Source organism: Marmota monax, unplaced genomic scaffold, assembly GCF_021218885.2.
Source record: "Marmota monax isolate L192 unplaced genomic scaffold, Marmota_monax_Labrador192_F-V1.1 WCK01_AAM20220418_F8-fsc00031, whole genome shotgun sequence".
Lineage (NCBI taxonomy): Eukaryota > Metazoa > Chordata > Mammalia > Rodentia > Sciuridae > Marmota > Marmota monax.
In genome coordinates, this window is record NW_026695197.1 from 6,432,071 (window position 1) to 6,446,111 (window position 14,041).

Sequence of the window (14,041 nt, forward strand, 5' to 3'; positions counted from 1 at the left end):
TTCAATTTGCAGAGCGTTACTGAGTCTTGGACTCACTGAGTACTCGTTTTAGGTCTTGAGTGTTAGGGTCAAGCTCCTTGAGGACCCTAACAATCAGGAAAGTTTAATTTGGCTTTATCTGTTTGATAATATCGATTACTCTTTCTTAGATTTTTCTTAGGCAACTCTCTGAACTAACTCCTTTAGTATGTGTCTCTGCCACATAGTTTAACGTTTACAGTTTTATTTTTCTGCTAGTTTTTTCATGTCTATTTCTCTGGCTTCTCAAAACTAAGACTTGGTTCTTTAAGTGTAATGTCATATTGATAAGGATTTGATGTTATTTCATTAATTAATAAAGTGACATCCCACTGTGCCACCTACAGAGAGCATTTCTTTGACCAGTAATCACAAAAATTAGATAGGGACTCTCATGTCCTTTCAGACTCAAGAATTTCTTAATTTAAATCTTCCTGTTTTACCTAGTCAATCATGTATTTCAGTACTTAGAAAAACTTTGTTCATTAAAGCAGAAACGTAATTCAAGCAAATGTGAAAATACACAAGAACCACACGGAGAGAAACTGCCTCCTGATGTCACAACTTTATAGAACTTTCTTTTCTCGTGGCCCTATCAAGAACCCTGAAACCCTTCAGAATGAGTTTCACGTGTACCTAACTTGTTTTTCATCTGTAATAAAGGCTTTTTCTGTCCCCTTTCCTCCTCTGTCTGGAATGCCAAATTCTAATTTTAGCTCTATTCTCGGACTCTGGCCTCTGGGACATCTTGCTACTAGTTTCAGTATCAGGCTCCCTGGAAGCCAGTGACATTTTGTCCTGTGTACCATGCCTCCCTTCTCCAGGGCCCCTCCCACTTCCTCTTTCTTGACTCCCTTGTAGAAGTCAAATCTAACCTGGGAGGCAGTGTCTGTTAGCTTGCTCAGGTAAAATCTGATGAGTATGAACCAAAGGGAAATCAGTGGTGTGGGAACTAGGGGTAAAGCTGAGCGCCTTAAACTTAGCAATGGACAGGAGACTTTCAAACCAGAGAGGTGACTCTTGTCCTGCCCCTTCTTCACTCCTTCACTTGTCTGAATCTTCTTCTCTATTATGAGGTTTGAAGTTTGTACTCTCTTCTGAAAACACTAAAACACAAGTGTAAGCACTACCACATTACAGGGTGATTACAATTTAGCTGAATAAAACAACTGTGACTAGACCAGTTACATTTCAGTGTTACTAGCAATGTTCTAGTTTTCAGGGCAGAGTTACAATCATTAATTTCTACGAAAATTATTCTCACAAACACCTCTTAAAATATCAACTCTCTGTACATATTGTAGATTTCTATCTGTTATCTCTGGTTTTTTCTTTAAAAATTATTTTTAATAAAAATATTAATTCCTTAATCTTCTTCAAAGGCTGTTTGGCAGTTGGGTTTTTACTTCGTTGAAATTTCCTTTTAAAAGAGGAAAATATTTTTTGTTTTTCCATGATGTTTCTGAGATGGACTTTTAATTCAGCTCAGTACATTGATCTTAATACCTGATTAGCTTGTTACTGCAGGTCTTTTACTGTTGTTCTGCAAGTCTCTATACAATTCTGATCCAAAGGCAACAACACATTTTTAAAAGTCTTCTTGGTTCTTGAAGGAAGATTGTAAACAGAGGATGCTGATACCAGTTTATTGCAGCCATATAAGATTCTTATAAAGGTTTTCTAGCATACAATTAGTTAAAAGCCCTCAGTTTGTTGTTGTTTTTTTAATCAGATGAAAGACAAATCACATGATTGGATAAGGCCTTTTAATTTATCTCCTGATACTCTTAAAAATTCATCTGCCTGAATAATAGTTGCTAGCTTATTGCATTTTCTGTAAAAGGAAAGAGAGGAGAATGTTCCTGGACAGCCCACTGCGTGTTGAAGGGGAATGGGTAGGGTGCTTTTTAACACTCTCAGCAATTCACCCAAGCCCCTCTGTCTGCCATTGGGTGTTGACATCTTCTTGCTGGTTATTGCTCCTTTTCCTCTATGTGGGACCATTTGGAACTCCACTTGTCTTGGGGAGCTTATTTGCAATAGGAATGAAAAGTTTCTGACATAACTTCAAGCCGTGGGATGAAGTGGGAAGCTCAGTTTAGGACCCTGGGAATTCAAAGGAAGAATCTCAGTTGAAACCAGATTTCTGAACTCTTGATCTTTATTTTTGCCTTTGTGACTCGGGGGCAGGTAAGGTAAACAGTGTCCTAAGTTCATGTTAACAGTGCGAAATAATACTGTGTGTACCTGAAGCTGTCAAGCTGCTGCTCAGTGCCAGGAATGTGAAAGATGCCTGGAAAAACAACCTGGAGCTCCTACTTATTTAATTATATTTTTGTTGGATTGTAGTGATAACAGCTGAACTTTGGAATTTTTAAAGTTCTTTAAAATGTTAATCTTTCAGAGCCATTAAACTCTTTGAAACCTTTGCTTTGTGAAGGTAGATGTCTGCTGATATGCTGGGAGTCTGTGACCCTGTGTATTTTGCAACCTCACTTTCCTCCTCAGTAAGCCTGATTCCCCAAAGGGGATACTGTCCTCCATGTGAGGTTTGGGCTTTGGCTACATGAGCTTCAGTTCTGCAGGAGCATCAGCACAGGCAATGACAAGGCTGAATGCAAAAGGAAAGCTGGAATGATTCAGTGATTATGGTGGAAAACAGTATTCTAATACAAAAGATACTTTGAATTGTTAATGTCCAGCTGTTGAAGATGCCAGAAAATATTTATGTCACTGACTATGTGAATGTCAGGAGCTCAAAGAGGAGTCAAGAAGATAAAGTGACCAGAACTGTAATTCGGAGAGCGAGTCCCTGGGACTGCACCTCAACTGCGGCAGCATGCTGGTGTCCCCTTTCATATTAACTGTGACAGAAGACGGTGATGGCTAGAATCGAGAGCCTGGCAAACATCTTAGTCATGAGGATGAAACGTCACTGTCTCCTAATTAGCAGAAACACTGAGGGGCCCTTAAAAGAGAAGTTGGTGACAGACTGAGAATTAGACTATAATCTAATTTTAGAGCTTGGAGCTCTATCTAACCCCGACGTTTTGCAGATGAGAGTACTGTTGACTAAGAAGAGTGTGATGACATGTCACAGCCATTCAAATGGTGAAGGCTCAGATCCAAAGGCCAGTACTCCAGTGATCCTCTCCCATCCTCATTGATATTAGCTGGAGAAAGCACATTTTTACAGGTTATTTACCTCTGATTCCTGTAATGAGGGCTATGACTGCACAGATGTATCTAGTAAATTAAAGTTGTCATCCTTTTCTTCTAATCCTTCATCAATACCAAATAAGAGGATGGAAAGTGGAAAGTTGTAACTAAATCCCTTGATGATATGGGCATCTTTGTATAATAGTTCCTTGGCCTGTGAGAAAATCAGATGGGCAATTTGAGTAGCTCTTCATGGCAGAACCCAATATGCCTTGATGGGTTCTCCATGGATTATATCGATTTCTGGAAAAGTACTGAGATTTGTTAGACAGTAGTAAGGTGTGTGACAGAGAGAATATACATATGAGCGGTGAAGTTATGTACAGAGAGATAAAATGCTTATTTTACATATATATACACACACATATATACATATACACATGTGAATATATATATGAAAAATGAGATTCATATTATATATGAAAAATGAGATTCATATATATATGAAAAATGAGATGTGTGTATATATACACACACATATATATTCATATATATATATATATATATATATATATATGAAAAATGGGATTCTTATAAGTATATACATACCAACACATTAAATCCTAACATTCAGGTAGATCTCTGCTGATATGCTGGGAGTCTGTGACCCTGTGACCCCGTGTATTTTGCAACCTCAGGTTAATGATCCAGACTGTACTATGAATGTATAAGATATAACCAACATCCTAACATCAGTCCAAAAGATTCATACGTCCTTTTTCAGTTTTCTTTGTAATTCCTTTTTGAATTATAATATGGAAAAATTTCCAAACTCTCATTAAATTTTGAGAATTTGAATTCTCACTTATATTTGCCCATAAGCAGCGCAGAGAAAAACAAAACCCTTTATAAAATTGAAGTTCAGGTCAGAGTTGAAAATCCACTCTCCTGATTATTACCTGGATGACTTTCTGAGCCTTCTTCCCAAGTTTTTAAAACAGGATAATGCAATAAAATTATCCTCCAAGGATATCATGGGGTCTAGAATGATAAAAATAGAAGTGAAAGCTCTAACAGATTTTATATGAATTTGAGTGTTTTTGTTTTTTTGCATTTCTCATATGTTCCATAAATTTATTATTGTTGAGTGATGTTTTCTTTTGTCTGAAAACTTAAAAATATTCACTTTCTGATATTCCTCTACTGTTAAAGTCCCAGAATCTAATGAAAATGAGTGTCATTTTGACTTTTTCATCATCTCTTAAACTGAAATCATGTACTCCCAAATCTGCTATGTGACATGTACTCCCAAATCTGCTGTGTGAGTGTTCATTTGAGCTCTGCCTCCCTCATACAGTTACCCCAACTGTTCATTGTGTTCCTGCCCCCAAACTTGTTAGCCCCATTGTGTCACTTTTGATGTGTACAAGTTCTTAGGGCTTTAGGCACAGACATAGCATGGCACTGTAGAACGAATAGCTTCCTGTTTTTCCCTGTGCTTATTTTCAGAATCTTGTCACTTTCATAACTACAGGAGTAGCACCTTGAGCTGATGAGCTCAGAGTGTAGCCCATCATAGTCAGCCTTCTTATAAACACAACATCTTCCCATTTGGATTGTTTTGAGTGCATTATCTTATATTGATCAGTCTTTTGAAGCTTGTCTCACATTTCTGCAGACTCAGGCTCCAGAGTGGTTCTTAGTTTAGGATTTTTGATTTTTAATTATACCCCTATCAAATCTTAAAAGAATTTATAGTAACTGTTCTTGTAATGCATCTTACTTGGGAGGTTTTTAACATTAGGGTTTGCTATTTACCAGCCCTTGTTGAGGTTCAGCTGCTACAACTGCTGACCTTCATTCATTAACCAGATATTTATTTATGCCAGGTACTATACTAAATGCTTAGGTACAAAGGGGACCAAGATAGATTGGGTGCAAGTACTCTTGAAACTCACATTCCATAGAAGATAAACCACAAACCAATATATGTATGAACAGTAAAATGCTAAACATGAAACAGAATGAGAAGGCAAGGAGAGACCGGAAGACCACTTCAGATGGCATGTTAAGGGAGGGCTTCTCTCAGGAAGTGGCAACTGAGCTTTGATCTGAATGGCAAGAAGGAAGTAACCACATGACATTCCAGATGAGACAGTGTGTAAAGGTCCTAATGCAGGAGCAGATCTGAAGTGTTCGGGCACAGCAGGGAAGCCAGTGTCAAAGGAGCTTCCTTGAGGGAAGTTGAGCAAGAGGCCTAATCACAGGGCATTGTAAACCAGGGAAGGAGTCTGAATTGTGTAGTGGTTTCACAGAAAATGACCATGGCGTTCTTAGCAGGAGAGTTACATGATCAGAGCGAAGGCAGCGTTAGCGCAGTATGATGAAAGTGGGATCCGTGCAAAACATAGATCACGTTATTCCCAGGATAATGAAATAACTCCAAAATTTGTATACTTACTGATGCACAATCTGATTTGTGACTGAGACTTCTTGGACAAAGGCAGTGCATCCTCAGTTTTCTAGTTAGTTGGTACCTATTTTGTCTGATTAAGGAAAAAATTGTGGAGTTTGAAGAATGAAGAAATGGTCAAAGGGCCAAATTCTAGGAAGACATTGAGTGAGATGAAGACAGAAAGTGGGTAATTTGATAACAGAGATGAGATGCTATGGATGACCTTGACCAGAATATGGTAAGGTGCATGACAATTGAATTGATATTGAATTGAGTTGGATGGCAGATGATGCAATGTAAGCAGGGGGACAGTTTTGTCCAGAAGCATTGCTGTGAAGAGGAGATAAATAGTATAAGAACTGAAGGATAATGAGGGGTTGAGGAAGGTATTTTTGTTTTACTTTGTCAGAGTCAAATGATACCATGGCATATTTGCAGGCTTTATGGATAGTCTATACAGAGGGAAATTCACATGATGAGAGAGTGAGGGCAATTGCAGGGATTGGTAATGAGAAGGTGAGAGGAGATGTGATCCAGAGGGTTGATAGCAACCCAGAATACTTTGATAACAACCAATCTTGTTCATTTTAAGCCCTGGTACAGTTTCTTGACCCAGTATTAACCCTTAAAGATAGCAGAAGTTAATTTCAAGGTACTGTTTTCATGATATATCTTAGACATTTCCCTTAAAAGATCTATGGAACCAGAAGCTGAAAATGCCCAAATGCACATACCCAGAAGCAATAGCAACAGGCCTTCAGCGTAGTCCCAAAGGTCAGTAGGATATTTCTTAAAAATTCTCAGGGACTTCTTTAACTCTAGAGAAGATGACATATACTACAACACTTAAATACATAATATGCCCTTCAATGGAAATGCCAATGTGATCTGCCCTTTCTGCATTGCTTCTTAAGTAATAGCTATGCGGTTTTAAATGAAAGTGTCACAGTTCAGATTTTAAACCTAAAGGAACCATGCTAAGAAAAAAATAGGACACAAAAATTAGGAGTCTTACTTATAAAAGAATCACAAAGTATTTATGAATCTGAACCAATTCTATAGTGAAAACTGAGCAAGCATCATAAAGTAGGACTTACTCCAGGAATCCAAAGAAGATTTAGAATTGGGACATCATGAATTTCACTGATCATATTAATAAATCAGAGGAGAAAAGCGTTTTTATTATCTCCACAGCTGTTGAAAGGATAATAAGATTCAGTATCCCTTCCTGATAAGAAAGACTCTTGGTAAAACATAAAAGACTATTTCCTTAGTATCAAAAATCCGTGGCCAATAACAGACTTAGAGGAAGAACACAATATTCTCATTAAAGAAAAGAAGTGTGAATATATAAATATACACATATACATATCATGTGCAACAGATACATCATTTTTTACATTATGATTTATCCCCCCAAAAAGAAAAAACATCTGAAAATTAATTAGAACTCATAAGTTATGAAATAAATGTTTAAAAAATCAGTTTACAGTAACCTAGATGAAATGGACAAATACCTAGAATGATGTAAACTGCTGAAATTGACTCAGTAAAAAAGAAATAAAAATTTGTAATAGACCTATATAACAAGAGATTGAATTAGTAGTTACAATAGTAACCACAGCCCGGTACAGTTGGTGCACACTTACAAACCCAGTGGCTCAGGAGGCTGAGGATCGAAAGTTCAAAGCCAGATGAGCCTCAGCAATTTAGTGAGGCCCTAAGCAACTTAACGAGACCCTTTCTCAACATAAAAAGCACTGGGGATGGGCCAGGCATGGATTCGGTACACCTATAATCCCAGCAGGGAGACTCAGGCAGGAAGATGGAGAATTCAAAGCCAGCCTCAGCAACAGCAAGGCACTAAGCAACTCAGTGAGACCCTGTCTCTAAATAAAATACAAAATAGGGCTGGAGATGTGGCTCAGCGGTCAAGTGCCCCTGAGTTCAATCCCTGGTACTACCCCACCACCACCACACACACACACACAAAAGGGCTGGGAATGTGGCTCAGTGGTGAAGTGCCCCTGGGTTCAATACCAAGTAAAAGTAACAACAGCTCTCCAAAAGAAAAGCTCAGGTCTAGAAGATAACTTGAATGGGTGAGTTGTACTTAGTATTAAAAGAAAATTTAATAACCAGTTCTTGAAAAACTTCCACAAATAGAAGCAAAGAGAATACCTTCCAGCTCATTCTGTGAATTCAGTAATGCTCTGATACACAACCAGAGATATCACAAGAAAACTACAAAGCAGTTATCTCTTATGAATATAGACCAAAAAATTTCTCAATGAATTATTAGCGGAATAATTCAGGAGCATCTACAACCTGATCAAATGGAATTAATGAAAGTTGGTTTGATGAAAATCAACCATCATAACACATTACATCTGTAGAATAAAGGACAGAAGCCACAGGACAATCTCAGATTCAGAAAAAACATTTGACTAAATCCAAATGCTAAAAACAATTAGCAATAGAAGAGAACTTTCTCAGTCTTATAAAGCTATGAAAAACCTACTATTAACAAAATACTTGGTGGTAAAAAATTAGATGCTTTTCCCCTTAAAACTAGGGAAAAGACAAGGACACCCACTTTTGCCACTTCAATTTATAATTGTACTGGAGTTTCTAGCCAGAGAAACTAGGCAAGGAAAAGAAGCAATACGCATTAGAACTAATGAGTTAATTAAGATTGCATGATATAAGATCAGTATCCAGAAACCAGTTGTATTTTCACATAATAAGGAACAATCTAAAAACAAAATTATGAATACACATCCACTTACAATAACATCAAAGAGAACAACACACAAGGACTGCATTTTAACAAGAGAAGATTATTTGTACACTGAAAACTATAAAGCATTGTTGAAAGAACAAATAGAAAGACATCCCACATTTATGGATTGAAAGACGATGTTTTTTAGATGGCAGTATTTGCCCCGATCTACAGATACAGTGAAATTCCTATCAAAAATCTTAGCTGCCCTTTTCATAGATATTGATGAGATTGTCCTAAGAGTCATATGAAAATGCAGGGGATCCAGACTAGCTGAAACAATCTCAAAGAAGGAGAACAAAGTTGAAGGATTAGTTTTCATTTCAAGACTTACTACAATGGCATAGCAATCAAGACAGTGGTAACTGGCATAAGGACAAGTAGTGAGAATTGAATTGAAATTCCAGAAAAAATATAGCTAATTGATTTTCAACAAGCGTGCCAAGATAATTAAAGGGAGATAGGATAGTCTTTAAAAAAAAAAAATGAGGGCTGGGGATGTAGTTCAAGGGGTGGCGCGCTCACCTGGCATGCACAGGGCGCTGGGTTCGATCCTCAGCACCACATAAAAATAAAATAAAGATGTTGTGTCCACCAAATATTAAAAAATAAATATTAAAAAAATTCTCTCTCTAAAAATAAAACATAAAAAATGATACTGAGAGAACAATACAAATATAGTAAGTATAAATAATATAAACATGATTAAATGGTATAATAAATATAAATAAGTGAAGTTGGACTCAATCTCATATCATATACAAGAGTTGACTGGAAATGGATCATAGACTTAAATATAAGAAATAAAACTGGGCTGGGGATGTGGCTCAAGCGGTAGCGCACTCGCCTGGCATGCGTGCGGCCCGGGTTTGATCCTCAGCACCACATACAAAGATGTTGTGTCCACCGAAAACTAAAAAAAAAAAAAAAATATTAAAAAATCCTCTCTCTCTCTCTTCAAAAAAAAAAAGAAAACTATACAATTTTTGGAAGATAGTGTAAGTGTATATCTTCACAACCTTGGATTAAGAAGTGGTTTCTTTCTAGATAGGGCAGAGGGGTGGAAGGGAAAGGAAGGGGACAGGGGATTAGCAAGGATGGTGGAATGTGATGGACATCATTATCTAAAGTACATGTATGGAAGGGCTGGGGATGTGGCTCAAGTGGTAGCACACTCGCCTGCATGCGGCCCGGGTTCGATCCTCAGCACCACATACAAATAAAGATGTGTCCACCGAAAACTAAAAAAAAAATAAACCTTAAAATTCTCATTCTCTCTCTCTCGCTCTCTCTCTCTCTAAAAAAAAGAATGGTTTACAAAGTACATGTATGAAGACACGAATTGGTGTCAACATACTTTATATACAACCAGAGACATGAAAAATTATGCTGTATAAGTATAATAAGAATTGTAATGCATTCCATTCTCAATTATTTTTTAAAAAATCAATTTAAAAAAAATCATTTTTTAAGAAATCAATTTCTTAGATATGACAATAAAAGTACAAGTGAGGGCTGGGGATATAGCTCAGTGGTAGAGTGCTTGCCTCACATGCACAAGGCCCTGGGTTTGATCCCCAGCACCACCAAAAAAAACAAACAAGCAAACAAAAAAAACAAAGCACAAGTGATAAAAGAAAAGATTAGGCAAATTGGATTGGATTTATTCAAAATTATCTTGGTCCTCAAAGGATACTATCAAGAAAGTGAATCCACAGGAGAGAATGAATATCTGTGAATCATATATTGAGAAGATATCTAGACTATAAAAAGAATTTTTATAACTCAATAATAAAAAGGCAATTCAATTTAAACATGGGCAAAGAATTTGCACAGACATTTCTCCAAAGAAGTTACACACTTGGCCAAAAAAGCACATGTAAAAGATACTCAGTATCATTACTCATTAAGGAAATCAATCTACAACAACAGTGAAATACCACTTCATATCCGCTAGGATCGCTAGAATAAAAATAACAGATGTCACAGCTGTGGAAAAATTGAAGTTCTCATACATTGCTGGTTGGAAAATAAAATAGTACACCTGCTTTAGGAAACAGTTTGGCAGTTCTTCAAAATGTTTAGTACAGAGGTATCATATGACCCAGCAGTACCCACTTCTAGGTATATGGCTGAGATATACCTACAAATTCCACCAAGAATTTATACATGAACGTTCATAATAGCATTACTTAAAATAGTCCAAAAGTGAAAGCTACCCAGATATCCATCCACTGATGAATAGATCAATAAATTCTGGGATATTTATGTAATGGAATCATTTATGCATTATTATTATTCAACTATAAAAAGAAATTTCTCTTCATGCCACAACATTCATAAACTCTGTTTTCTTTCCTGAGTGAAAGAAAGCAAATACAATGTCCACATATTATTCCATTTATATGAAATCTGTAGAATACGCAAATGTGTAGAGACAGGAAAGAGATTAGTGATTGCCAGGGCAGAAGGGAAGGAGAGAATATAGAGAGGCTGCTAATGGGCATGAAGTTTCTTTTAGTGGTAATGAAAAGCTTCTAGAATTAGACAGTGAGTAATGGATGTACAAGTCATTGAATATATTAAAATTCACTGAATTGTATACTTTTAAAGCTTGAACTTCACAGTTTATGGATTTCAGTAAAGCCGTTATTAAATAGCAAGCAAATTACTTATGTGTTTAAAAAACTATTATTTTCTGTGTGCCATGGATAACAAATTAAAGATTACAATGGAAAGAATAAATGTATGATGAAATTTAAGAAAGCCTTGAGAAAGAGGAGAAATTTATACTACAGATAGTAATACAACATATAGAATTTAAATAAGAGTTTAGAGCTATCACAGGAACATACCAAAAAACAGTCAAGAAAAAGTTCCAGTCTCACGTATTAGGAAAGTAATACATACAGAGCCACATCAATGTTTATAACAGTTCAATTCACAATAGCTAAGCTATGGAACCAACCCAAGATGCCCTTCAACAGATCAATGGATAAAGAAACTGTGGCATATATACACAATGGAATATTGCTCAGCATTAAAAGAGAATAAAATTATGGCATTTGAAGGTAAATGGATGGAGTTGGAGAATATCATGCTAAGCAAAGTAAGTCAATCCTAAAAAACAAATGCCAAATGTTCTCTCTGATAAGTGGATGTTGATCCATAATGGGGTGGGGGGGGAGGAGAGGGCCATGGGGAGAATGGAAGAACTTTGATTGGGTAAAAAGGAGGAAGGAAAGGGGAAGGGATATGAGGGCAGGAAAGATGGTGTAATGAGATGAACATGTGGTGTGATTCTACATTGTGTACAGCTAGAGAAATGAAAAATTGTGCTGCATTTGTGTATAATGAATCAAAATGTATCCTGCTATTATGTATAACTAATTAGAACATTTTTTAAAGTAATGTATAGTACAGTATGGATGGATAGTGCTCCTCACCAGTGAGGAAAGTGGATATTACCTTTATATGATGGTGGTTGGGCTGGGATTGTGGCTCAGTGGCAGAGTGCTTGCCTCACATGTGTGAGGCACTGGGTTCAATCCTCAGCACCACATAAAAATAAGTAAGTAAATAAATAAATAAATAAAATGTTTTTAAAAATGATGGTGGTTAACACCTACCTGGTTTTATCAGTTGGCATTTGGGTTGAAATAGCAGAAATTAATCATGATCAGATTAAGCAGAAGAGAGATTGGGTAGCTCAGAGTCAGTGGAAAGCCAGGCCCAGAAGATGAGGGAAGCAAAGGATGCTAAGGAGCTGGGAATGCAGCCTTCTTTGTGCCACAGGAATAGGATGGTTAGCATGTCCCTATTCTGCTGTCCCTGCTCAGGACTCTAGACATACCACTGCCACCATGAGTAGTTCTGTTTGTCTCTGTGTATTTCTATCACTCCTTCCACAAGAGACCTAGGCAGAAACATCCAAGGCAGAGCCCTGGTCATGGGCCTGTGTCCTTATTGCTGGATCAGGAAAGGGAGGCCTGCCCATTTTCAGCTTCTGTGGGACATCTCCCCAGGTAGGAAAGTGCCCAAATGCAGGGGAGCCAAAAGTGACAGATTTCCACTAACATTTGGGATGACTAAAATTAGAATCATACTTTATATCATAGACCAAAATATTTCACATGGATTCAGAATTTAAATGTAGAACTTAAGATCATAAAAGTACTTAAACTGCATATGAATATTTATATAATCGTGGTTTGGGACAGTTGCTATGCATGATATAAATATCAGAAAGCCATTAAAAAATATTGATAGAGAATATTCAATGACCCAGAAAGGGAATCATGATTTGTATAGTTAAAAATGTACATAAAAATGATACATGATTACATTCTAAAGTATTATCACATTTAAAAAAAAATAACCTCTGCCCAATGATTAGATACACCATCCAGTGTATCTCTTGGATGGTCATCTTAAAATTGATTTTTTTTCTTCCTTCCCTCTCTATATTGATTATTTTTTCTATAATCTGGATTTTCTTTTTAAATTTGAAAGATCAGTGATTTGGTTGGTTGGTTTGTGAGAATATAGAATATCTGGGTCTCCATCGGTAAATCCTATGCTAAACACTATAAAAGTGAAAATAACTTACAGAGCGGGTAAAGGCAGTTAGTTCAACATTCCCACCTATGTAAAGTTAAAGTGGCTGTTGGAATTTGTTCCATCTGGTGGTACTTTAGAAGGCAGACCGAATAATTGGATAATAACTGTAGGAATGGTCCCCATGTCATGATGTTTCTTTTTCTACCTCCAATGTTTTGGGGTTTGGTTTGTTATATTCTGTTTCTAAGAGAACCCACCTGCTTGACAGGAAACTGACTCGTTGGTATTCAGGGTGTTGGCATCTGTGGAGAGCCAGATGCAGGCACTCTGGAGATTTGATTATGGCCTGCATTTCATCCCTTTATGCTTTTTCCTACAAAATACAAGTTGCCCAACATTTCCTGTTCTACAACCCTAGATTGTGGTCTTGTTCCCACTTATCTGGGATTCCTGTCTCAGTAAAGGATGCTCTACATCTGTTTGGCAGGAGAGACAGAGTGGGTCTTTGCCATCTGAAGGCAAATCACTCACATACAAGGGAGTATCCTTTCAGAAGCCTTGATGTTGTTAAAGGATAAGGGAGGCCATTCATGTTCCAGAAAGTCTGTCAGTTGCACATTATTGAAACAGACCAAGAGATCTGGAGATAGCAAAGAAAGAATGAACTTAAAAATGGCTACTTGAGGGGCTGGGGTTGTAGCTCAGTGGTAGAGCACTTGCCTACCACGCAGGAGGCACTGGGTTCAATCCACAGCACCACATAAAAATAAAAGTATTGTGTCCATCCACAACCGAAATATATTTTTTAAAATGGCCACTTGTTCAAAGTCTTGCCATTCAATTGCTTTTCTTTCTTGCAAAAGAAAAAAAAAATCATTCTGACTTTGAATTTCTTTAGCTAAATGCCGTTAGTCTTTTGCTATTAAGAAGAGATGTACAAGTAAACATGCTCTTTCTGGTATTTTCTAACTGAGACTCGTGTTCTAAGAGTTCTTCATATTAAAAAAAAAAACTTTTCCTATGACTATTTTGTCAGGGGACTCATTGAACATTTCTGTCATGTTTAT

At 36.9% G+C, this 14,041-nt stretch overlaps 1 protein-coding gene across 4 annotated transcripts in view; it reads left to right on the plus strand.

Moving 5' to 3' along the window:
• The window catches only part of Mapre2 (microtubule associated protein RP/EB family member 2), a 159,518-nt gene that overhangs the window by 103,260 nt on the left and 42,217 nt on the right, over nt 1-14,041 (plus strand). The gene's annotated exons all lie outside the window — the stretch shown is intronic.